This window comes from Stegostoma tigrinum, chromosome 8, assembly GCF_030684315.1.
Source record: "Stegostoma tigrinum isolate sSteTig4 chromosome 8, sSteTig4.hap1, whole genome shotgun sequence".
In the NCBI taxonomy this organism is placed as follows: Eukaryota; Metazoa; Chordata; class Chondrichthyes; order Orectolobiformes; family Stegostomatidae; genus Stegostoma; species Stegostoma tigrinum.
The window spans coordinates 59,519,716-59,547,536 of record NC_081361.1 but is presented as its reverse complement, the minus strand read 5'-3'; positions in this window follow the sequence as shown (position 1 = coordinate 59,547,536).

Genomic DNA, 27,821 nt, shown 5'->3' with positions numbered 1-27,821 from the left:
ATCATTCAATGAGATCATGGTCAATCTGATAATCCTTAGCTCCAATTTCCCACCTTATCCCTACAAGTGATTGATTCCTTTAATAATAAAAAAACCTGTCTATCTCAGCTTTGAAAATACTTAATGACTCAGCTTCACAGTCTCATATGTGAAGAATTCCACAGATTCACTACCATCTGAGAAAAGAAATTCTTCCTCATCTTTTTCATAAATGACAACCCCTTATTCTGAGAATATGCCCTTTGCTCTTCGACTTTCCCAGAAGGGGAAACGACCTATTCTGACGTACCCAGTCAAGTTCCCTAAGAATCTAGCATATTTTCAACATGTCACCTCTCATTCATCTAAACTCACCCTAGTACAGGCCCAAACTACTCAACCTCTACTCCTAAGACAGTCCCTCAATATCCAGGATCATCCTTGTGAACCTCCTCTGGGCTACCTCCAATGCAAGTATATCTTACCTTAGATAAGGGGGCTAAAACTGTTCACAGTATTCCGGCTAACAAGTGCCTTGATTAGTTTTAACAAGACTTCTCTATTTTCATATTCTATTCCTTTTGGAATAAAGGTTAACATTCCATTTGTCTTCCCTATCAGCCACTGAACTTGTGTGCCAGTTTTCTTGTGATTTATGTGAATCTCAATTCCCTCTGTGCTGAATTGTTCTGCTCTCTATCTCCACTTAAATAATATTCAATTGCTCTAATCTTCCTGGCAAAGTGCATAGCCTCACATTTCCCATATCATATTCCCTCTGACACACTTCATTTATTCATTTAACCTGTCAATATCTTTCTGCAGACTCTTTGAATCATCCTCAACACTTGCCTTCCCATTTATTTTTGTGTCATTTGCAATCATTACATTTTTGTTATGTGTTTCAAAATACTTTGCTATACATCATTTGCAATAAACCCTAACATTTTTCACTAACAGACATTAAGCTAACAGGCGTTTACAGATTTTTGGGAGACTACTACCACTGTTTCTGGAGCTACGTTGTAGCTACTACATTTTCTCTGTAGGTACTTCTTTTAATATTGCAGGATGCATCGCATCAGGCCCAAGGGTCACATTTATCTTTATCCCAGCTTGTTTCCCAAGCTCCTCAATTCTTCCTATCCCTGATTATAAACTGATTTTGAATTACCCAGGCTGAGGGACATAACAGACCTCTGGAACAGTGTCCAGATAACATTTTCCTTCCCTGATGTGGTGTAACATCTGCAGCTCACATTACAACTCACAAGTCCTCGAATTGCAGACAATGACAACAGATACATTCACTCTGGATCACATTGGTTTCAGCATTTTGCACCTGCTACAACAACATCATTGTCATTTTTGATTTAATTTACATATTAACTCCTCTAGATTTCTGGCTTCTTACATTTTCCTGCAATCTAATATCATTTTTTTAAAATAATATCCTCTCCCTTATAAATGATAAGAACAAATAATTTGTTGAATCCTGAACAGAATTTTATCCTTTTTCTTCTCTTAATTCAAACAGGGTGCCAGCTGTGGCTCAGTTGGTAGCACTCTTATCTGTGAACTAATAAGATGCAAATCCAATTCCAGGGATTTAGTACAAAATTGAGGCTGCGACTTCAGTACAGCACTATCAGAGCATTACACTGTCAGAGATGTTCCTTTCAGATGAGACATTTAACAAAAGCCCGCAACTGCCTGCTTGAGCCTATGTAAAAGATCTCACTGTTTGAACAACAGTAAGGGAGTAAACCTCAGTATTCTGGTGAATATGTATCCCTCAAACAACACCACAAAAGTAGATTATCTGTTTGTGCAAGTTTGCCATGTGCAAATAGACTGCCATTTTCACTAATTAACCAATGAGTTACTTTTTCTTTCTTGGGATTTGGGAATTGCTGCCAAGGCCAGTATTTGTTGCCCATTCTCAACTATCCTTGAACTGAGATAACAAAGTGTGGAGCTGGATGAACACAGCAGGCCAAGTTGCATCTTAGGAGCACAAAAGCTGATGTTTCAGGCCTAGAGCCTTCATCAGAAATGCTGACTGGCCGGCTGTGTTCATCCAGCTCCACGCTTTGTTATCTCGGATTCTCCAGCATCTGCCGCTCCCATTATCTCTTATCCTTGAAATGTGTGGTTTGACAAGCAAATTCAATAGACATTTTGCAGTCAACCACATTTCCATCAATCTGGGATCACAATTCGACTAGACCAAGTACATACTGCAGATTTCTTTCTGTAAAGGACATCAGTGAACCAGATAGGTTTTGACAGCAATCAATGGCATTTTCATTCTCCACATTATTGGCTCTAGCTGTAGAATCCAGATTTATTGATTGGGTTCATATCCCACCAGTTGCATGGTAAGAATTTAACCTATGCCTCCACACCATTAGCCTGAGCCTCCAGATCACTGGTTTAGTGACATTAGTACTGCAGCACAATTTCAAAGGTACATCATTGATTGTCAAGTACTTTCAGGCATCAATTTTGTTTTGTGATAAATGCCATGTAAGTACAAGACTTTCAATGCCTCAGGAACATGTGCAAGGATATTGGGTGGTAGCTTCCTAACATGCTCTGCTTGCCTTCATTACCTTTCTTTCTCAAAGATGCCAAACAATGAATGGAACATAGAACATAGAACAGTACAGCACAGTACAGGCCCCTCAGCCCATGATGTTGTGCCGACCTATTATCCTATTAAGATCAATCTCCCCTGCATGCCCTACATTTTACTATCCTCCGTGTGCCTATGCAAGAGTTGCTTAGAAGTCTCTAAAGTATCTGACTCCACTACCACTGCTGGCAGCATATTCCACACGCCCACCACTCTCTGTGTAAAGAACCTACCTCTGACATCTCCCCTATACCTTCCTCCAATCACCTTAAAATTATGCCCCCTCATAATAGTCATTTGCGTCCTGAGAAAATGTCTCTGGCTGTCCACTCTATCTGTGCCTCTCATCACCTAGTACAATTTGCGCAGCTTTAAGAAACAGAAAAACATCATTAATGTTGATTTCTGTCCGAACTGGATTAAAACCCAAAAGGCAAGCAAAATTTGAACACTAAAAGCAAACAGTATTCCATACACAAGGGTGGTATCACAAAAATAAAGCAATATATATAAGATAAATAAACAGAGTAATGATTGGAACCAGGTGGACCACATTGCTTACCTCCTTGTTTGAAGATATTAACCTGCATCATTCAGGGGGCACTGGCTGACCAATATTTGCAGGAAATTTAGAATCTTCCTCAGTTAAGCAGACTGACTCTGAGCTGATTGGCTGCAGCCAGTGTACTGTGTACAGGTAAATAAAGGGTGATTTTGGGATGGGATACTGACCTCTGTGCAGTTATTTCAAATAGAAAAAGCTACCTGGCTCAATTTCTCCATTGTATGATTTAAATAGGCAACCCTATGACTTAAATCCTTGATTGTGTTCTGTATTGTGGTATTAAATTTAGATCCTACCAATGGCTGATAGTATAAATAATCTGTGTTGAGGCATGTAGAACACAGTTGCATCTAGATTTTGAAATGTGTCAGAACTAAACATTGGTGGTTGGATGTAGACAATGCCAATCATTCTCTTCATACATCAATGGTTGTACATTCAAAAATTCCAGTCTTTCTGATAGCCCGCTGATACTGTAGTGCTGTGCTTAGCCATAACTGGATCAAATTATTATCTTGGAAGTTGGAATTTAGGTAGTGATACCTGAAACCACATCTTGTCTTTTTCAAATTGTGAATTCACTCTCCCATTTTGGATTCATTCTGAAATAACATAAGCCATAGAAGGCTTTGAAGAATCTGTGGCTGTCATATTTATCATCTCAGCAAAAGAGATCGTCCAAAGGCTGGGCACAAACTAAAAAGAAATACAATTAAAAATAAAGATAATGAAATGCGAGGCTGGATGAACACAGCAGGCCCAGCAGCATCTCAGGAGCACAAAAGCTGACGTTTCGGGCCTAGACCCTTCATCAGAGAGGGGGATGGGGTGAGGGTTCTGGAATAAATAGGGAGAGACGGGAAGGTGGACCAAAGATGGAGAGAAAAGAAGATAGGTGGAGAGGAGAGTATAGGTGGGGAGGTAGGGAGGGGATAGGTCAGTCCAGGGAAGACGGACAGGCCAAGGAGGTGGGATGAGGTTAGTAGGTAGGAGATGGAGGTGCGGCTTGGGGTGGGAGGAAGGGATGGGTGAGAGGAAGAACAGGTTAGGGAGGCAGAGACAGGTTGGACTGGTTTTGGGATGCAGTGGATGGAGGGGAAGAGCTGGGCTGGTTGCGTTGTGCAGTGGAGGGAGGGGACGAACTGGGCTGGTTTTGGGATGCGGTGGGGGAAGGGGAAGAGCTGGGCTGGTTGCGTGGTGCAGTGGGGGGAGGGGACGAACCCTGCAGCCCAATGATATCAATGTGGACTTCACCAGCTTCAAAACCTCCCCTTCCCCCACCGCATCCCAAAACCAGCCCAGTTCGTCCCCTCCCTCCACTGCACCATGCAACCAGCCCAGCTCTTCCCCTCCATGCACTGCATCCCAAAACCAGTCCAACCTGTCTCTGCCTCCCTAACCTGTTCTTCCTCTCACCCATCCCTTCCTCCCACCCCAAGCCGCACCTCCATCTCCTACCTACTAACCTCATCCCACCTCCTTGACCTGTCCGTCTTCCCTGGACTGACCTATCCCCTCCCTACCTCCCCACCTATACTCTCCTCTCCACCTATCTTCTTTTCTCTCCATCTTCGGTCCGCCTCCCCCTCTCTCCCTATTTATTCCAGAACCCTCACCCCATCCCCCTCTCTGATGAAGGGTCTAGGCCCAAAACGTCAGCTTTTGTGCTCCTGAGATGCTGCTGGGCCTGCTGTGTTCATCCAGCCTCGCATTTTATTGTCTTGGATTCTCCAGCATCTGCAGTTCCCATTATCACTGATACAATTAAAAATAAATACCATTCATTCCAGTATGTTGTTTTTTTAAGTTTGTATAATTTCTTTAAGATTCTTTTCACTGCTCTGATAACATTCAAAATCACATATTCTCCTCAGTCTAGGCTTAGGCTTACTGTGCCAATATCATAAGCCTTCATACCTGGGTGGAAGTAGGCGGGGTTTAAGTTTTCCACCTAGTTTCTGCATTTTGCTCCATCTAGTGGTCTGACTCAGGTGCTTGTTCTCTCGTGAAAAGTCCTGCAGTTTTTTATTTTCTATTTGCACAAATCATACAATAATTGAGAGCACTGTTTTCTTACCCAGCGAGATCAAATCCAGCCTGCTAGTGCTATTGAACCCTGCAAACACTTCATCTCAACCACCGCAAAGTAAAATTATAATTTCAATACAGCAAAACCCTAATTTAAAAATGATCTTGATAGAAACTTTAATCTAAACAATTTTAAAAGTAAACAGAATAGACTGATATATCTAACAAATTTTCAGAAAGAGAAGAATTGTTATCATGAAACTCACATAGTTGCTCAATCAAAATATACCAGATGATTTTTCTGAATTATTACTGCAAGGATTTATACAACTTATATGTCACCTTAAGTCAATTTTAAACCATCATAATAATAAAATGTGAGGCTGGATGAACACAGCAGGCCAAGCAGCATCTGCTCCTGAGATGCTGCTTGGCCTGCTGTGTTCATCCAACCTCACATTTTATTATCTTGGAATTCTCCAGCATCTGCAGTTCCCATTATCTCTGATACTACTTTAAACCATCATTATGCTTTTCTGTGATGTCATTACTATTCTGTATCAAAGACAAATCATTGCTGGTGTGTTTATTCTTAGCAAATCCAGCCAACTAAATATTTGTCACATGAGGAGTTACAAATTGTTCAATAACTTAACCATGTACCTTTTTTAAAGTGGATTAAATTAACATGCAAATTAGTTGGAACTCAAATAGCAGATGCAATTGAATTTGCATGTGATTAAAATTATACAAAATCAAGGCATAAGAAGTGGTTGCTTAACTTAACCACGGCATTGGCATAACAAACTGATGAGTAAAGTAGATCTAGGGGTTACGTGGGATGAAATTGTGAAATCATCAGTCTAGCACTCACATGACAGTAAAAAGTGATGAATAATGATCTACAGTATCACAACATTAATCAAGACAGATTAAACAAAAGTCAAGTAGTGTGGAGCCTGAAATCTGAAATAAAAATTGAAAATGCTGAAAAGACACAACAGGTAAGGCACTGGTTAAAGAAAGAAAATTAACATTTTGAGTCAATAACCTTTCAAAAGATAAATAATTTGATGTTTTGACAAATAGTTAAGGAATTTGATCAATTTGACTTAAGTATTGTTTGTTTAGAGAAAGGAAAGATTAAGAGGTGATCTGTCAAAATTATGAATGAAGTGATAAATCTGAAGGAGGCAAACTGCCTACAGGCTCAATCCAAGAACTAGAAGTTCAAATATGGGAAATTAGGAAAAAGAAAGAAAGGCATGTGAAACATTTTCACCCAAATGTCAGGAAGACGGTAAACCAAATAATATAGTTAGATTTCAATTAGTTTGAAAGAAGAACATGTGATTTGATTTGATTTGATTTATTCATCTTCATGCATATTTAGTACAAATAGAGTGATGTATTGCTTAGTGTTGCCACTCTTCTGGTGCCAACCTAAAGCACAGTAAATAAACAAAGCAATACACAGAACATGGAGACAGAAAAATAAAACAGTAACGTTCATCTTATGGTCTTATTTCAATAAATCTAGGTGGTCTTTGGAACAGCTCCTGCTTCTAGCTCAGCCTGGATCTGAACTCCTCCACCCCAATGCCTCGAGACCCTTCTGCTAAACAGTCTACACTGCTGCAACCTTGCTTTGCCACACCACTGCTGCCAGAATGAAGAGTCACCCTCTCCAGTGCCATCTTGCCTCCACCAAAGCTGCCTCCACTATGAGTTCATGATGGGTCGACCTCGATGATATAGGCCCTCCCAGTACCACAGCATCCAGCACTGAGGCCGAGCTTGCCTCTGCTGTCAGACTCCTGGGCCTAGCCGCGGACCTGGAGCCTCAGTTCAACCTGCAAATGGACTGAGGGAGTAAGGTTGGAACCTGCTCCTCCCTCAGTAGGAGACCCCTGGCTGGACTGGAGCCACATCTGCTTCATCCTGTTGCTGCTGCCACCCATGTTTAGACAACCATGCTTTCCCTGTTCCTAAAAATCTTAATGTCCTAATGTTGTTATTGAATTGTTTGTTAAGTTCCTGACTATTGCCTCTTTTTTAGACAAAGGTGTAATTTCATGAGTACCTCATACTTGATTCCATGAGATTCACTGTGGGCTACTACTGAAGTTACCATTGGCAGCATACCCTGAAAGTAGATTTCTTGAAAAGTCATCTGTATTTCAAGTTGTTTATCGTGCTCTTCACAGGTACAGTAAATGGATGATTTAAACTCCATCTTCACAAAACAACATATCACTTGTGATTAGGTACCCAGAATTGTACACAACACAACAGATGGAATGCAATCTGAGTTAGTTAAAAAAAATGCCTGGAAATGTGTCTCTGAAACTTTCGTGATAAATCTTTAATTTTACTAGGAGAAGTGGAAAGGTCAACATACATTATCGTAAACCTCTTTCAAATCCAAATATTGTGAGGAATGATTTACTTTTATGCAACTCAGGAATGATAGTTCTTATCACTAAGGATGCTGAAGGCCAGCTGGTTGTTGCCATAAGCTCATGTGACATATGGGGATGTTGTACCATGTGCTATTGAAAAAGAAATTAAAATTACACTAACTGCAATGCGATAATTCATCTGTCTCGCTTATCCAGTGAAAATGTTTCTGTGCTCAACAATGGAAAATCTTCCTGGTCATTAAAATAGTCAAGGGTTCTATTAACTGCATATTTATGCATGGATTCCCATTTTGACAAGGAATAATGTAAATGGAAAACCCACAAACAGAGATTGTCTGCGCCTTCAAAAGCACACAAATATTTTCCATCCCCAGCCCACCATTGTTAAAAGTGTGTTTTGCTCAACCTTATACCTCGCCCAATGTTGAGAAAGATTTTGACAGATTGCAATCCACTGAACATTTCACTCCAGCTGCTCTTCCTTTCCCCATTCTCTCACTCATTGCTTTTTTCATTCTCTCTATCTCCAATCATCCTCCCTGTTTTCTTTCCGTGTGTGTGTGTGTATGTCTGTCTGTGTCTGTGTGTGTCTGTGTCTGTGTCTGTGTGTAATTTATTCTAATCTCATTTATATGAAAAATCTATAAAACCATATGGCTGTAGATTCTTTTCATTCACAGATGGGATGTAGGTTTTGCTGGAAAAATATACTTTAAACATCCATTGCTAATTGTCTGTGAGAAGGTGGTAGTGAGTAACATGTCTAAACACAAATGAATGTCAGTTGGAAATTAAGAACTAACCTCATTGCTGTGGGTCTGGAGTTATGTCAGGCCACACTGGTACAGGTGGCAGATTGCCTTCCCACAAGGACATAAGTAAATTGGTTGGGTTTTTAACAACAATCTGGTAGTCACCATTGATGATATTACCTTTTTATTCCAGAGTTATTTAACTCGTTCCATAGTTGCTCTTTTGGGATTTGGACTCAGGTCTCTGAGTATTAGTCCAGTAATGTAATAAAGCACTAAACCACCAAATCCTTGAATGATAACCACCTTAAAGTGGAAAACAGAATGTCCAGGTCAAATTACCAATAATTCTGAAGTTGCTGGTTTAAGAACATGCTATTTTGCTATGTAGCAATATAAAAGCTGCAATTGGCATGATCTCGTGCAATGATGCGATATCTCTTTTAGCAAAGTAACATTTTAATTTACATACATGAGGGTGGCTGGTAAATAATTATTATTATTGTGGAGCCTGTGTTTTTCAAGCTCTAATGTTTCCATATCTTGATCAGATATTTCCAGAAGATAACAATTTTGTTTGGTTTTTCTTTTTGGCTTTTTAATTCATTCATAGGATGTGCGTGTTACTGGCTTGTCCAACATTTTTTGCCTGTTCCTAAATGCCTTTGAGAAGGTGGTGGTGAGCTGCCTTCTTGAACTGCTGCAGTTTATTTGGTGTAGCGGGAGTGCTCTTAGGGAGTGAATTCCAGGATGTTGCCCAGCAGCAGTGAAGGAATCACAATATATTTCCTCAGATCCTGCTGAATCTTGGTATAGTCGGCCTTCCCCCAGTTTAGTACTCTTCCTTTAGGACCACTCCTATCCTTGTCCATGAGTATTGTAAAACTTACAGAATTGTAGTCGCTATTTCCAAAGTAGCCCCCTACTGTAATATCAAACACCTGGCCAGGTTCATTCCCCAGCACCAGGTCCATTATGGCCCTTTCCCTAGTTGGAATACATACATACTGCTCTAGAAAACCCTCCCGGGCACACCTTACAAATTCTGCTCCATCTTGACCGCCAACACTGAGTGAATCCCAGTCAATGTTGGGAAAATTAAAATCTCCCATCACCACCACCCTGTTTCTCCTACACCTTTCCATTATCTGTTTACATATTTGTACCTCTATCTCACACTTGCTGTTGGGAGGCCTGTAGTACTAAAGGAAGAGTACTAAACTCGGGGAAGGCTGACTATACCAAGATTCGGCAGGATCTGAGGAACGTAGATTGGGAGAAACTGTTTGAAGGTAAATCCACATTTGATATGCGGGAGGCTTTTAAGGAGAGGTTGATTAGCGTGCAGGAGAGACATGTTCCTGTGAAAATGAGGAATAGAAAAGGCAAGATTACGGAGCCATTGACTAACAGGTGAAATTGTGAGACTAGCCAAGAGAAAAAAGGAAGCATACATGAGGTCTAGGCGACTGAAGAGAGACGAAGCTTTGCAAGAATATCGGGAATGTAGAGCGAATCTGAAAAAAGGGATTAAGAGGGCTAAGAGAGGACATGAGATATTGCTGGCAAACATGGTTAAGGAAAATCCCAAAGCCTTTTATTCATATATAAAGAGCAAGAGGGTAACTAGAGAAAGGATTGGCCCACTTAAGGACAAAGAAGGAAAGTTATGCGCTGAGTCAGAGAAAATGGGTGACATTCTTAACGAGTACTTTGCATCGGTATTCACCTAAGAGAGGGACATGATGGATGTTGAGGTTAGGGATAGATGCTGGCTTAGTCTAGGTCAAGTTGACATAAGGAAGGAGGAAGTGTTAGGTATCCTAAAAGACATTAAGGTGGACAAGTCCCAGGCCCAGATGGGATCTATCCCAGGTGACTGAGGGAAGCGAGAGAGAAAATAGCCAGGGCCCTAACAGATACCTTTGCAGTGTCCTTAGACACGGGTGAGGTCCCAGAGGACTGGAGACTTGCTAATGTTTTCCTCTTGTTTAAAAATGGCAGCAAGGATAATTCAAGTAATTATCGGCCACTGAGCCTGACGTCAGTGGTAGGGAAGCTACTGGAGAAGATACTGAGGGATAGGATCTATTCCCATTTGGAAGAAAATGGACTTATCAGTGATAGGCAGCATGGTTTTGTACAGGGAAGGTCATGTCTTACCAACTTAATAGAATTCTTTGAGGACATGACAAAGTTGATTGATGAGGGAAAGGCTGTAGATGTCATATACATGGACTTCAGTAAGGCGTTTGATAAGGTTCCCCATGGCAGGCTGATGGAGAAAGTGAAGTCACATGGGGTCCAGGGCGTGCTAGCTAGATGGGTAAAAAATTGGCTGGGTGACAGGAGACAGAGGGTAGTAGTAGAAAGGAGTTTCTCAAACTGGAGACCTGTAACCAGTGGTGTTCCACAGGGATCTGTGCTGGGACCACTGTTGTTTGTGATATATGTAAATGATCTGGAGGAAGGTGTAGGTGGCCTGATCAGCAAGTCTGCTGATGACACTAAGATTGGTGGAGTAGCTGATAGTGAAGGGGACTGTCAGAAATTACAGCAGAATATAGATAGACTGGAGAGTTGGGCAGATAAATGGCAGATGGAGTTCAATCCGGGCAAATGCAAGGTGATGCATTTTTGAAGATCAAATTCAAGGGCGAACTATACAGTAAATGGAAAAGTCCTAGGGAAAATTGAGGAACAGAGATCTGGGTGTTCAGGTCCATTGTTCCCTGAAGGTGACAACGCAGGTCAATAGGGTCGTCAAGAAAGTATATGGCATGCTTTCCTTCATTGGGCGGGGTATTGAGTACAAGAGTTGGCAGGTCATGTTGCAGTTGTATAGGACTTTGGTTCGGCCACATTTGGAGTACTGTGTACAGTTGTGGTCACCACATTACCAAAGGATGTGGATGCTTTGGAGAGGGTGCAGAGGAGGTTCACCAGGATGTTGCCTGGTATGGAGGGTGCTAGCTATGAAGAGAGGTTGAATAGATTAGGATTATTTTCATTAGAAAGACGGAGACTGAGGGGGGACCTGATTGAGGTCTACAAAATCATGAGGAGTATAGACGGGGTGGATAGCAAGAAGCTTTTTCCCAGAGTGGGGGACTCAATTACTCGGGATCATGAGTTCAAAGTGAGAGGAGGAAAGTTTAAGGGAGATATGCGTGGAAAGTTCTTTACACAGAGGGTGGTGGGTGCCTGGAACGCGTTGCCAGCAGAGGTGGTAGATGCAGACACGTTAGCGTCTTTTAAGATAGATTTGGACAGGTACATGGATGGGCGGGGAGCAAATGGACACAGACCATTAGAAAATAGATGACAGGTTAGACAGAGGATCTTGATCGGCGCAGGCTTGGAGGGCCGAAGGGCCTGTTCCTGAGCTGTAGGTTTCTTTGTTTCTTTGTTTATATTTCCAAGTCTGGTGAATGAGTGACTGGGAGGGGAACTTACAGGTGCTGTTCTTCCCATGTATCTGCTGCCCGTCTCCTTCAAGATGGAAATGGTCATAGGTTTGGAAGGTGCTGTCTAAGGAGGCTTGGTGCATTTCAGCAGCGTCTCATGTAGATAGTACAGGCAGTTGCTACTGAATGGAGTTGGTGGATAGAGTCAATGTTTATGGGTGTGATGCCAACTAAGTTGACTACTTTGTCCTGTATGGTGTCAAGTAGCTTGAGTGTTATCAGGCTGCACTCATCCAGGCAACTTGTGAGTCTGCCTTCATTGTTTATAACTTGTCGATAGAAGGCAGGCTCTGGAAGTCAGAGAGTGAGATGCTTACTTCAGGATTCATAGCCACTGACTTTGCTGTTATGGACACATTATTTACAGGACTAGTCCAGTTCAGTTTCTGGTGAATAGAAACTCCCAGGATGTTGATAGGGGATTCAACAATGATAAAAGTCCATTGAATGTCAAGAGGTGATGATTATAGAATGAATAGTCATTGCCTGGCACTTGTGAAGCTCATATTTTCTTTGCCACATGTCAGACCCAGCCCATGCCCAAGCCTCTTGCAGTTGGGCATGGACTGCTTTAGTATCCAAGGTGTCACGGAAGATGCTGAACATTGTGCAACCATCAATAATCATCCCCACTTCTGGCCTTGTGATGGAAGGGAGGTTATTGATTTTCTGAGAAATTCAAAATAGTAAACATGTGAAGACCAGAAATGAACAATTGCATTTGTAATATTTTTGTGTTTTCAAGTTTATGCCTAACAATATTGATAATTCAATTATATTATATTAATTATCTAATAAGGCCACCTTTTAAGACAGAGATGAGGAGCAGTGTTTTCTCATTGGTGCTAATGAATCTTTTGAAATCTCATCTTCAAAAGGCATGGAAGAAAGACCTTTGAACACTTTTAAGGCAGATGTACACAGATTGTTGTTAAGCAAGGATGGAGATTTCCAGGACAGGATTAATGTGGATTAATATGATCAGCCAGGTCTTAATGAAGTGGTCTACCAGTGGAACAGGAAGAGGCTGAGTGGTCTACTCCTGTTTCTAGTTCATTCATTCAAAATGCTGTTTGCTTTTACAATGATTATTTTCCTTGTGTCTTTTTGATTTCTTTTTTGTTTCTAACAAATGTTTTTAAAGTTTCATCTTTCTCTGTTCCTTTTTGATGTTTCTGTGAAAACAAATGTCCTAATACTTTTCTTTAGTGTTTACTATTGTGCACAGAAAGGACACACAATAATGCTATCCTCAGGAAATGTCTGATTAAGCTATGTCAATGTTAGATTTTGAATAAAACTGGATTCACTACAACTATAGATAACAAGGTATGGAGCTAGATGAACACAGCAAGCCAAGCAACACCTTAGGAGCAGGAAAGCTGATGTTTCAGGCCTAGACCCTTCATCAGAAATGTATTTTTGGGTCTAGGCCCGAAACATCAGCTTTCCTGCTCCTAAGATGCTGCCTTGGCCAGTTGTGTTCAGCAACTCCACACCTTTGTTATCTCTGATTCTCCAGCATCTGCAGTTCCTATTATCTCTCTACACTGCAACTATCTTTATTTTACAATTTCCTTGTCTGCAATTTGTCTAGTGCAATTGTTAAGTAGTCCATCTTCATCACTTTTTAGCATTTGAGGTGAATTTTTCCCAGCCACTGAACTACGTAGACATTGGTGGGAAAGTTGTGAAAACAGTTTGAAATCAATAGAAAGGAGATTCTTAACATTGAATGCAGGAAGTCCCATTTTACAACCAAGTGTTGAACAGTGAATTGAAAATTTCATTAATGATTTTTCATCAATTTGCATGCATCATTTTTAGTAATCTCACCTCATTGTTATGCAGTTTCCTGTTCACCCATTCACTGGATAGAAACTAGACAGCAATAATTCCCAACATAAAAGTTACAGCAGAACTCTGATGATTTCAGCTTGCTGCTTGTTTCTCTAGACTTCCATCTTGGACAACAGTCACCAAAGTCTCAGGGCATATGCCATGGGCAGTGACCATTTTCAGCCCTCATTTGATCACATGCATTAGCATCAGATACATGCCAGCCTAACCACAACTTCATGGCAAATATCCGATCCACGTGCAAGTGGTTCAGCATTTCAATGCAGCACTTTGAAGCACACCAGCACCTTTCATTATAATACTGTTGCCAATGTACTTTTCACACAGAGACAGGAACCTATCCCATGGATTGGATAATGGTGCACCTCAGGGTTCCTGCTTAGTATCTGTGCACTCACCTAATCAGTGATTACTTGAGATTCACTAGCCTTTTAATGTTTTGCCCTGATGCCAGAGCTTAAATGCTCACAGCACTTCTCTTCATTTAGCACAGCCACAATGCTAGGCAGCTTGTCACGTTTGTCAGCAATGACCAATCAAGAGGGCTGCACATGTTCCTGTACATCACCATGCTACCATGTGACAGCAGCATATGCAGCAAATGACCATGCCTCAATGTGTAAGAGGAGTAGTCCTCAATCAGGCCAAGGGAGATACCCTTCAGTTGGTGGGTCCTGGCACAGTCAGTCAATAGCAGTCTCCGATATCAGTTCAGGATCTTGGACATGGTCAGTTGACTACGTGGGTTCTCAGGGTCAGGGGATCCATAATTAATAGTCCAGGGTCTGCACTACAGCCAGCTTTGTAAGACCAGTGCATACAGTCCAGGGAGTGTGGTATGTCAGTCAGGAATCTGGTATGTCATCAGTTGGGCTTGTCCCGTTCAAACTGGTCAGTGGGGTGGATCACATTCAGTCTTGGAGGTCTGTCCACTATTAGTCAAGCTTCAGGAGGGAAGCTGGGGAACATAATTGTGGAGAGTGAAGGCAGCGTGCTGGGATAGAGAGGGAATAACATTGCGAAGGTACAGGATAGACACTTGTGTAAGAAGCAAGAAATGATGTGGGAGACGAGCCTGCAACAGTTAGAAATTCCCAAATTTCAATGAGGGAATCAATGCATTACAATATCTGGTGCGATGACTTGATATGTTTGCACTCAGCGAGTAAAGTATGGAGATAAACAATTAACTAAACTGTGTGGATGGATATCTGGGAAGATTAAAGCTAACAGGATTGATTGGGAGGAGAATCTACCAAGAAGGGAACATAAGGCTTGAGGATGACCTGAACTGAGAAGCTGATGAGGTGTCCAACAGCATGAAGCACGATTACTGTTTTAACAATGGTGTGCAATGGAGATGTAAATGGCTGGTACTAAACTCAGAGTAGGGAGTGGCAAGTATTCCATTCTGTGAGGGAGGGGGCTTCACTTTCATGCAAAGTGAGGCTCTTCAAAGGGTGACACCATTAAATAGACACCCAGATAATGCAAGTAAAAGGGGGGGCGGTGGTGGTGTGGTTCCTCTTCCAGCTGAGAGTCTACTGGCGCTCTCCTTTCTTCTTGTGAGAAATGGGCACTTGCAGTGAGGTGAAAGTCCCCCATCTCCCATTGCCATGCCGTTGCTGCTAAGCGCCAAAATTTAGAGCAATGAATTGCAGGTCTCTGCAGATGTTCCAGCAGACACTGAGACTGCTGCGCCTGGTTCTCCTTGGTAGCTAGCCCATGGTAGCAGCTAAACGCTTGCCTGCCAGATGCAGCAAGGCGCAATCAGCATTGATGGAGTCACCCAACCTTTCGTTTGCCCAGTGCCTCTGACAAACCTGCCTGCTATTCTTCTGTCCACTTGTGCTGAATGTTCTGAATGGCCAACACGATGGTGTCTTCTCTCTCAAGGTCTGAGCGGGTATCTGGTCTCCAGGTGAGGTGCACCAGTGACCTGACACTGTATATCCACATCCTACTGTGGAGACATGGCACTGGGACACTCACTCAGAGGTAGCAACTGTAATCTAACTTAAATACCCACTGACGTGGGTGATTGGGGGATGCAGGAGGCAGCTTTGCTGATAGGCTGTAAAGGACATTGGTGAGGCCACTTTTGGAGTGCTGCATGTAGTTCTGCTTGCCCTGCTATAGGAAGGATGTTATAAACTATAAAGAGTGCAGCAAAAAATGGCAAGGATGTTACCAGAATTGAAGGGTTCGAGTTATAAGTAGAGGCTGGATAGGCTGGGACTGTTTTCCGCTGGAGCATAGGATGCTGCGGGGTGACCTTATAGAGGTTTAGAAAATCATAGGGGCATAGATAATGTGAACTGCAAATGTCTTTCCCGAGGGTAGTAGCATCCAAAACTAGTGGATGTAGGTTTAAGGTGAGCGGGCAAAGATTTAAAAAGGACCTGAGAGGTAACTTTTTAACGTAGACGTTGTGCACACACGGAATGAGCTGCCAGAGGAAGTGGTGAAGGCAGGTACAATTACAACATTTGAAAGACATTTGGATGGGTGTATGAAAGATGGGTGTACAAATAGGAAGAGATTTGAGGGATATGGGCCAAATGCTAGCAAATGGGACGGGGTCAGATTGTGTTGTCTGGTTGATGCAAATGAGTTAAACTGCAGGGTCTGTTTCAATGCAGTATGACTCGATGACTCGAATGGTGCGAGTGTTCAGGGATGTTAAGATGACATTTACGGTGGCAGTATTTGGAGACAAGCGTAGCAATGGACAATGATTCCTATTTGGTTGCCAGGACATGAAGTTTCAACATCACCATCTGAGTGGTCACAGTCCTAACAGGTCAGTCCCAGGATCCTGTCCTTGTAGAGAATGAGGTGCCAAATGTCAGGCTTGCCTCCACATGTCCTGGGCTCTCTCTGAATTATTGTAGCTAATCGTCTCCTGGAATAAGACAAAGGGAGAAACTAAGAAAGATGAAAAAGTTTGGCACAGCTGATTAGTGCTGGTGCAGGTGAGGGCAAACATAGAACATAGACATTGAACACAGAACAGTACAGCACAGTACAGGCCCTTCAGCCAGCGATGTTGTGCCGAACGTTTACCCTAATCCTAAGGTCTATCTAACCTCCACCCCTACCTTATGCTACCATCCATATGGCTATCTAATCGCTGCTTAAATGGCCAACTCCACTACCTTCTCCAGCAATGTATTCCACGCCCCCAACACTCTCTGAGTAAAGAATCAACCTCTAAAGTCTCCCTGATATCTACCTCCTTTCACTTTAAAACTATGTCCCCTCGTAAAAGCTACCATCACCCTTGGAAAAAGTCTCTGGCTGTCTACTCTATCGACACCTTTGATCATTTTGTACACCTCTATCAAGTCACCTCTCATCCTTTGTCATTCTAAAAAGAATAGCCCTAGCTCTCTCAACCTTTCCTCGTAAGACCCTCCCTCCATTCCAGGCAACACCCTGGTAAACCTCCTCTGTACCTTTTCCAATGCCTCCACATCTTTCCTATAATGAGGTGACCAGAACTGGACACAGTACTCCAGATGTGGCCGAACTAGGCTTTTGTATAGCTGGAGCATACCTTCAAGGCTCTTGAACTCAATCCCTCTATTCATGAAAGCTAACAGACCATATGCCTTCTTAACAACTCTATCCACCTGGGTGGCAGCTTTCAGGGATCTGTGAACATGAACTCCAAGATCCCTCTGCTCCTCCACACTGCCAAGAATCTTCCCATTAACCCTGTATTCTGCTTTCAAGTTTGTCCTTCCAAAATGAATCACCTCACACTTTTCAGGGTTAAACTCCATCTGCCACTTCTCATCCCAGCTCTGCATCCTATCAATGTCCCTTTGTAACCTAGAACAGGCCTCTGCACTGTCCACAAAGCAACCCACCTTCATATCATCCACAAACTTGCTAATCTACCCTTCCACTCTTTCATCCAAATCATTTACTAAAATCACAAATAGAAAAGGACCCAGGACAGATCCACGTGGTACACCACTCATAACTGAGCACCACGTTGAATATTTTCTGTCCATTACCACACTTTATTTTCTAAGGGTCAGCCAATTCTGAATCCAATCTGCCACATTTCCCCCTATCCCATGCCTCCTTACCTTCTGCATGAGCCTACCATGGGGAACCATATCAAACGCCCTACTTAAATCCATGTATACCACTTCCACTGCTCTACCTTCATCCACATGTTTGGTCACCTCTTCAAAGAATTCAATAATGTTTGTGAGGCATGATCTACCCCTCACAAATCCATGCTGACTATCACGAATCAAACTGTGCCTTTTCAAGTGATCATAAATCCTATTTCTCAGAGCCCTTTCCAATAATTTGACCACCACTGATATAAGACTAACTAGCCTGTTTTTTTCTGGGGTCCTCCCTATTCCCGTTTTTGAACAAGGGAATGACATTTGCCTCTCTCCAATTTTCCAGCACTATACCCATGGACTGTGAGGATGAAAAGATCATCGCCAAAGGCCCTGTGATCTCTTCCCTCCTTGGATAAATCCCATCAGGCCCAGGTGGCTTATCTATCTTCAATTTCCTCAAAATTCTTAGCACATCTTTCTTACTAAAATCGACTTCCTCTAGCCACCCAGCCTGTTTCACGCTGTCCTCCTCTACAACTAGATCCCTCTCAGGTGTGAATACCATTACGGACCTCTCCTATCTCTTTAGGCTGTGTGCACAAATTCCCTGTACAATCCTTGATCAGCTCTACCCTTCCTCTGGTCATAAGTGGAAGTCACCCGAGTAAGTGAGTAGGCCATGCCAGATTAATAAGGTCAGAGAATTGGATGGATGACAGCAAGTGAGCAAAGATGCTGTTGGTGCTATTGAGATTAGTAGACTATAATTCTTGGTGGGAAGCTTGTGAAGTAGCAGGGATAAAGCGAGTGCCAGGTCGCGGAGGGAAGCAAGTGGCACTCACCCTCTTCCTACATTCCTCCAGGTCATGGAAACTGCACTCAGTCAGGAGACAACTTGAAACCAGACTGGCAGCATCTGGTCTTGTGGTTTGCTGCGTAAGTCCTGGAGGAAGAAGATAGCCCTCCTCTGCACCACCTGGATACTCAGGCCCCTGTTAGCAAAGGGAGACACCAATTTCCCTTACTCCAACATTTCTGGACCCATTCACACAAACCAATTCAGTGCAAATCCGAACTGAGAATGCTTGACCTGGCACTCAACTGTTTTTCAGATATGGTGTTGGCACCAGAAATCCCTTGGTACCCCATCAGCAGTGATTGCATTTGCCTGTGGTACAATGGATGATACAACAAGTCGGGACCCCATTGGGATGTTGTGTTGGAGTGATGAGATGAGTTTTGGAAACAGCATTAGAAATCTTGCTAGCCCTCAGGGAGCAAAATGTTCCATGAAACCACACACCCCGACAGAGCAGATTTGTGCTATAATTCATCCCTTAGTTATTTTACCCTTTCCATTCCAACACAATAAGAAGCAGCACATGCCACCCAATTAAATAGTTGGAATGTATAACTAGTTTTCATGGCCTCTGGAAGATTCCATGATTGGATAATGAGCAATCCTTTCTCATATTTTTCTTGGAAATCCGATAAGAAACAAGAATCTCACTAGAGATAGGAACACGAGGATACTTTTATGGAGTTCGATGACAGGTCCATGATAATCAACAGGGTGGCTCAGATATTGGATAATTGAACTGAAAAATGGGCTTGAATGTGCAATACAGACATCTCCTTCTCTTCTCCAAAGAAAACAATTCCAGCTTCTCAATTTATCTGTAAGACTAATATTCCTCATCACTGGGCATATCTTGTGGAAGTTTTTCTGCAGTCTGACTAATGTCTTGATATATATTCTAAATTGGCACCTCGAACCGTACGCAATACTCAGATTGAAGCTGAGCCAGTGTTCTGTATAGTTTAACATAACTTCCTTGCTTTTATACATATTTCTATTAATAAAACTTATCATGGTTTGTGCTTTAGTAACTACCTTTTCAACCTTTCCTACCACAGTCAATGAGTTACGCACAAAGTCACCAAGGTCCTTCTGCTCCTGCACACTCTTTAGAATTGCAACCGATAGTTTATACTGTCTCTCTATTCTCTACTAACCAAAATGAACTGGCCTTCATACTTTTCTACAATAAATTTCACTCTGCCCACTCCATTATCCTGTCGGAATCTTCTTGAGGTTCTGCAAATTCTCTTCCATTTGCAATGCTTCTATATTTTGCATCATTGGCAATTTTTGAAATTATGCTCTGTACACCAAGATACAGGCTATTGTTAAATATCAGGAGAATAATGAAACTCCACCATAACATTTTCTCTAGTTTCTAACAATTTGTCCCTGCTTCTTACCACTCAGCCTTTGTCAATGGGCTTGTTCTATGAGCTTAAGCAGTGCCCTCGGGTCTGTTTTACAGCACTTTGTTAAACGCTTTCCAAAAGTCTAAGTTTATCAACAGCATTACCCTCAATAATATTCTCTGTCATGTCATCAAAAAAATCCAAGAAATTTGTAAAGCATGATTCGCTCTTAACAAATCCACGCCAACTTTTCTGAATTTATCAATATTTCCCCAAGAAAGTGATGTCTAGCTTATATTTTAAATAATGAGAGAATTGAGAACAAAAAAGGAAAAAAGTTTCAGAATTTGGACGTGTTGGCACAAAGTTAGTGTAAAAGTTGGAAAATAAAAAATGATTTTAATGAGGTGAGAATATAGACAGGAGAAAGAATATGCACTTGGAGGTCTTAAAATACAAATAAGATTTTTCAGTTGAACACCAAAACCAATAATGATAATAATATTGAGAGTGATGAGAAATAAGATAGAAAGGGTGCGGACATGCTCAAGTGTTTGTATTTCAGTGTCAAAATTTTCTAATGTGCAACAAAGTCACTGAGTGTGACTTTTACTTTCAAAACAAAAATATTAATGTAGATTCGAGGTAAATATTGTATTTTTGTGTTTTAAATTTCTTTCAGCACAGTTTAGACAAAATGAAATAAGAAAGAAAATTGCACACTTCTGAAAGGGCTTAAAATCTTGAGCAACAAGAAATCAAGATTTACATCAGAAAGTGGGCAACCCATCCCTTACTGTGGGAGTACAGGTATACAAACCACTATTCGCATTGCTGGTAGGAACATACTTTCACCGTCATGAGCAAAAAGACTGTGGTAGGAAGAGGCTGAGACAGTGGTTACTGCAGTCATGTCTGGTGTCCAGTAATAACAAATGTGTATGTCAATAAGTCGTTCCTATTGTACCATTGAGAAAATCGGACAGTTTTGTTGCATTCTGGGTTGGTAACGTTCCCTTACATATTTAAAAAAAATCTTTTTATTTTGAATTCCAGTATAGGGCCTATCACCGTGCAGCCAGGGGGCTAAGATGAATTATGTGAGACAGTTGGGCCTTAGAAGCAAATGGCACCATAATGCTATGGGACAAGGCAGATTTTGCATGCTGTGGGATGTTTGAATATTTAGAGAGCAAATATCATTTGTATAGTAACCTAATGTAAAACTAAATTGCTCATTGTGCAAATGTTGAACTGAACTAAATAATCAAGTGCCAGAGATGGGTTTTGACATGCTAGCTTTTGAATCTTTCTCTGGTCTGCTGGGATGGCAGTATGACTCAAAAGAATTTAGAAATTTGTTGTCATAGTGCATCCTAGATTAATGCTAAATCCAATGGGTCAATATTTTTATATGAAACACAAAACAAACCAATGTATTCAACTGATTAGATGGATTGAAGAGGGATAAAGTATTTTTCTTTTGTAGATTGCCATAAGGCGGTTTGTGTTGTTATTTTAATAGCTTAACATACTTATTTATCTTGGCCTGTGATTTAAAGCGCAATGGCATGTTGCTAGTTCATTTATTTCAAGAGATTTCACTTTGTGATACTTTTATTGTTGCATTTGATTTTATTTTTAATTACATCATCTCTGTATCCTGCATTCAGTTGCATATCACATGACTGCAAAATATATTTTCATCCCAACTACTACACTTGATGAACATTAATAAATCCGAAGCCTTTCCCATGCAATTACAAGATGGCCCATAAGTATACCGACACATTTTTCACCAATCAAGAAAAATGTCAAATGACATGATTCTCTTCTCAGGCATAATGTTGTTTCCACAAAATACCACATGGATATTGCATGCTCCTTGACTCATGCTTTGGAAATCAGGTGGTCTTTTGCATGTTAAAGTCATGGCTCATTAAATGTGGAGCAACTCACCAATACTTCAAGGCTGTCAAGGAAAAGAAGCAACTAATATGAGGAATTTTGATAAACCAATGGGATTCCTCATTGCATCTGAAGCCCCTCAATCAATTAGGGCAAAAAAAGAGTAAGCCTTAAACATCTTGGACATCAGGATCGAGACTGGGACAGCAGCAGGCTGATCAATGAGTTAACATGAAAAGGACTGAGACGAGGGAGGTTAACTGCAGTAGCATGGAGGATTTGGGGATGGGGCTACTGCGTTGGACCGCTAATTGTGAGAGAGAGGAAAATTAAGAGTATGGCACAGAGTTTAGCAGTGAAGGTAAGCTCTAATTATATTGGAAACAAAAAGCTAAAGTGTTTGAAAAATGTCAAACAAGACAAGACAGTAAAAGAAGTCAGAACATTAGATGTAACAAAATATAAGTTTGATATGTTAACATAATGCACATTCGATGAATATGACCTGACTGACCAATTCTTTTTAGCATAAAACTCATTGCCAATGTGATATATGATATGTACTTATAAAATAGTTGTAGTCCAGTAAGGAAGGAAATCCCTTAGGTCCTTCCAATGTGGACATCCTGATTCTGTCAGTATTGCTTGGCAATGTTGTGGAACTGTGGTCAGCTGTCATCAACAGCTCACTGGTCACATAAATGTCAGCAACATGAAATGTTTGTCAGTATATACAGTCATGCCTCATCCATTTGCTTTGGCGATGACTGTCATCTGTCATTTCAAATCGATTTCACTCTGTCATAATAGAATTCAGTATTTGCCAACCTCAGGAAAATAGAAACCCAAATACTTTATACGTCCTGCCTCATGGCTGTTATCAGTAAGTGTTATGAACAGGAAACTTTGGCATCTTACTTATTCACAAATCTGAAGTAAAAACATCTATAATTACATTTCTGGAAATAGTTTTCTTGGCCAAAATTAAAATTGGAAAGAGGATAAATTCATTCCTACTTCGCTAACCCTGACCAATACAAATTGTTTTTCTTTATTGCTAATTGAACCACTTAGAATAGCATGTATATGCCTTATATTCAAAACGAAAACAGGTCTTTTTTTAATCATTCAATATTTTCTTTTCAGAATAATTTGACTCTTACCAGAGTTTGGTTTGTGATTCTTTGCCCATTCATCCTATACAAGCCTCAACAATAAACCGTGACATGTGAATACATGTGAATCCAATCCTGACCCAAAGTTCACTTAATTTTATTCAAGTAAATGAGCCTCCACAAAATAAACACAAGAAGCAATCTTGGAGGATTAATTCCTGCCTAGTCCTTAGGTTCTGAGCCCAATTTTAGCCAAGTACACTTAGCTAATTCAACACAGGCCAGGAACAAATCTTTCTAGTTGATTGTGCCACTCTTGGTGGTGCCCTTAACCACAAACCCAAAAGTGAAGATCAACTTAAATAGTATTTTGAACCGAGTGCTTCTGTGTGGTGAAATCTAATTTGCAGACTTTAATCTTTCAGGGTGGAGGAAATACCATAGTACATCCTTCCATTTCTTACATTCCATATTGTGTCAAACTGAACCCTCAAACTTACCATAGAATATCTTCCATTAAATTTCTAATTCTTTGAGGAAGTGTCTGTGAATAATTATACAACAAATAATTTTTCTGATTTTTGCATGTGTCTTAGCCTAATCCGTGTCAGATGCTAGGCCTGTCTTGAATTTGATTCTTTTGACTGAAAGCAAAGAAAGACTTGGCAAAATTCAATTCAAATATCAATTCACAGATTTCTAGCCAACACAGGGCGACTGCAATAACCGATGCTTAACACCAGCTACTTTTACACTGCTATTTTATTTAGTATGAATCTGAGCAACTAGTTGCTGGTTCTATTAGTCACATAGTCAGGCTTTTTTTATTTCAGACAGAGAATCAAAAACGTGGAAACTTCATCACTGATATTCTGTGCATACCTTTGTAGGCTAATACCGAGCATTGAAATATACCAGCAATACATTCTTTGGCAAAGATATCGAAATTAACATTGAGCAATTCACATGGTGAAGCTTTTGTTACCATCATATTGAAGACTTTGGTCTCTGTTGTATCTATCTGAGAATTTAAAGTTAGATTATGATTAGACAAAATCCATCCACCTAATCAACCCAAATTGCACCAAATCCAAGATTAAAAGAAACTTGTCAATCAAGGCTACACTGGGCAGGTGAATGCTCTGTAAAGCATTCTGGTTGCTGCTGATGAGATGTAAAGGGTGAATGTCTCCTTGTCGAAATATGAGTTAGCGCAGTAAATAGAGTAATGTGTCCTAATTGCATTGTCGCTTCCCCGAGGCAAATCCTGGGGGTACCAGCTCCAGAAGACTGTAGAAATCCAGACACAGAAAGGGCAGACTGACTGTTGGTGGGCATGAGAGAGAGAGAGATTTAAATGTAAATGAAAATAGGGCTGCTTATGTTATAAGAATTAGTTCCACAGAAAAATAGTGGAGAAGAATGAAAAAGAGAACCTCTCAGCACTCATGAGAAAGAATAGAGTTTGCAAGGAACAAACTGCATTGAAACACATTCAACAACCTGCTTGGTGAGCTGTAGAGGCATCCAATGTTCTACAGTGTGGTCCTGGTATTGCAGACCATATACATAGGACTACATGAAGTTCAGCTCCTCTGTAATTTGCTGATACCTATTGGCTCCAAGTAGTTTTGGAATGTTAAGCTCAATGTTGGGTACAGCGCTGCTCTCAGTCTTCCCACATGTGACAACACCACTGTGTTCACCGCAACAAACATTAAACACTTTGAGGTAACAAGGTGTAGAGCTGGATGAACACTTGAACACTTTGAATTCTTTCTCAAACTGCTGACAGAAAAGCAGAGAAAGGGTATTAAAGGATGAAACTTAGAAGGTAGCACCACATATTTATAAAGGCAATATCCTCAAAACTTATTTTAAAAAATTTAGTTGTTGTCAGCAGGATTGCAAAACAGCAAGGCACCCTCTAAAATTTTATTGGGAACTATATGAACAGAGCAAGTAATATACATCCCTTTAATCAATTTAATTGAAAAATAATTAATAGAACTGAACTGTCAGTCTGAATTATTAATTCAATGTTAAATCAAGTAACAAAAGTGAAATAAAGAGTGGGTAAAAATGATTGAATTACAAGAGAGATAAAGGGTTGAAAAACAGAAGTTTCTTCAAAAACAGGCAAATCTGAAGAAATGATTATCTTTCTTTTCTGTAGTTTATTTGTGATTTTTCACATTATACCTTAAAATATAGACATGCCCCAACCTCTGTAAATTTGCTAAATCATTGTTATTAAGAATAGAAGTTATTTTCAGTGATAGAGCGGTTGTTTGGTATAAAGTACAAGAGATCTTGTGTGTGTGACTGGAAAGGAAGAGCTCTAGCTTTCTATCTTGGGCTTATCAATCAGTATCAGTGTAGAAACTTTATGCCGTTGGGAATCAATCAGTAAAACAGTTAAAGGAGGACTGGCTCATCTCAACAGAAAGTTCCACATTTTTGAGTTTATCTGCTAGATACAATCAATGAAAAGCTCCAGTTCTATTTTCTCATAAATAATGGTGGACACTTAATCTTCAGTTATTTTTGTAGCAAATCCTAGCCTAATATCTCTGAAATGCAGTCATCCATTGGCATCCAAGATTATTATTAACAGAAATCAGTTAAATCACTTAAGTAACATGTAGATCTGTTTTAGAAGAATAATTTACGTTAAGACCACTGCAATACATATCTAAAATATTCATAGAATCATAGATTATCATGACATTATCTGTATTATCTGCATGAGAAAAACGACTGAGTCCAAGTAGTACAAGGGAGTGAAATAATGAGAAAAATGATATTGAAAATGCTTTACATTCAGTCGTGCTCATTTTTCTGCTATGTGCTGTTTCACATTGTTATATTCCTCACTAGTATATTATATTCCATCACTAATTCTTATGAGCTTTGTCATAACTTTTCCAAATGAAATGATTTAAACAAAGTCTTTGAAAAATAATAAAAAGACAGAAATATATATATAAATCTGTGACTTTTGAGCATAAGTGATTAATTTCCCTCAAATGTATTTCCCTCAAACAATATCCCATTTGTAAAATTTGAGAATCAATTTTCTTGGGTATAATGCACTTGACAGGTAAACATCCATAACTCTGGGCTTCTGCTTGCATTAGATTGCTTGTGATCATCCTTTCTTCATCTAAGAAGACACAGGCAGACCACTGGACCTGAAGCAGGTGCCAGTATATAAATGAATCAGCTTTGTCATAAATATCACCTTCTGCATCTTGATTTCTTGTTCTAAAGCCAGTCACAGTCATCCATCGGCTGCCTGCATAAAGTCAGCTAGTAAATAATAAACATTAATCAATGCTTTGAGCTGCTGAATTCTGAGATGTGGAAGTGTTAGATAATGAAGGAGCATCACAGTTTTGTTGTTATCATAGACCATAAACAGATAGGCTTGATTTTTACTAATGTGGTTGCATGTCCAAGGTTGGGGTTTTTGAAGACACACATCATGAGAAACTTCTCAGAGTTTTCCACATAAACCCTTTCATTATCTAAAGTATGGAAATCAATGTCGCCCAGTCAATGGCCTTCACTGTGCAGTCAGCAATGAACCAACAAAGATTGTAACTGACCTTGAAGAAAGCTGCACCCTTGGATTGAATAGCCTTTGTGATGCGAACTTTAACTCACTCTCTATTTAATTGATTGTAGCAGAGTGTAACAGGGATTCTCAGTCATAAGCTGCTGTGGTGTTGTTGACATGTCCAAGCAATCATGCACATTAAAACTGATCACAGACATCAAATCAAGAAATGTAAAACACTAATAATCAATCATATTTTTGCAATTTTATAGAGACTGTGGTATACACAAAGGAAGGCAGAAGAATCATAAGCAATCTTTAAAAAATAAGTTAATCTTTTTAAAAATAATTTACTTTAAAACATAATTAATAAGATCATAGAATCCCTACAGTGTGGAAACAGGCCCTTCAGCCTAACAAGTCCAAACCAATCTCAGACAACCTACCCAGGCCCATTCCCTTATGACCCACCTAACCTACACATCCCTGGACACTATGGGCAGTTTTGCATAGCCAATCGACCTAACCTGCACACCTTTGGACTGTGGGAGGAAACTGAAGCACTGGGAGGAAGCCCACACAGACATGGGAAGAATGTATACACTCCACGCAGTCATTTGTCCGAGGGTGGAATCGAACCCAGATTCCTGCCGCTGTGAGGCAGCTAAGCACTCATAATAAATAAATTTAACAACATTCTACAAAAGTATTTATTTTCCTAAGCTTTAACATTGTTCAGCAGAAGTTATTAACTAGATACACCTCATTTAGTATGATCTCATTTTGAATGGGTGACCAATGCCAGTTTGAAGATAAAGGGAAGTACTTGTCAGATCAATTGAGTTCACTGATTGCCAGTTCTGGAGGTGGAAAAGTGAGTCCACGAAGCAGCTTATGGCAGAGCAGAGAGTGACAGATCACAACTTCAGGATTTTCATATTAATCTATGTGTGTCTAAATCATAATGTAGTTGATTTTAGTAGGGGAATAATACCAGTCAGTAACATTGTATAATTGAAAACCCAACAAATTCAGGACCATTATTCTTTTGTAGCATTGGAGGCTTGTCAAGTCAATATTTATCCTGGCAAATTGTTAACCATCAATCAACATGCAGATTTTTCTGCTTTCAGAATTAGTTTTATGTCCCGACTCCTCATAGATATGCACTACCAAGATGGGGTTGGTGGGGGTTGCGGAATCACCCAGCATGCAACCA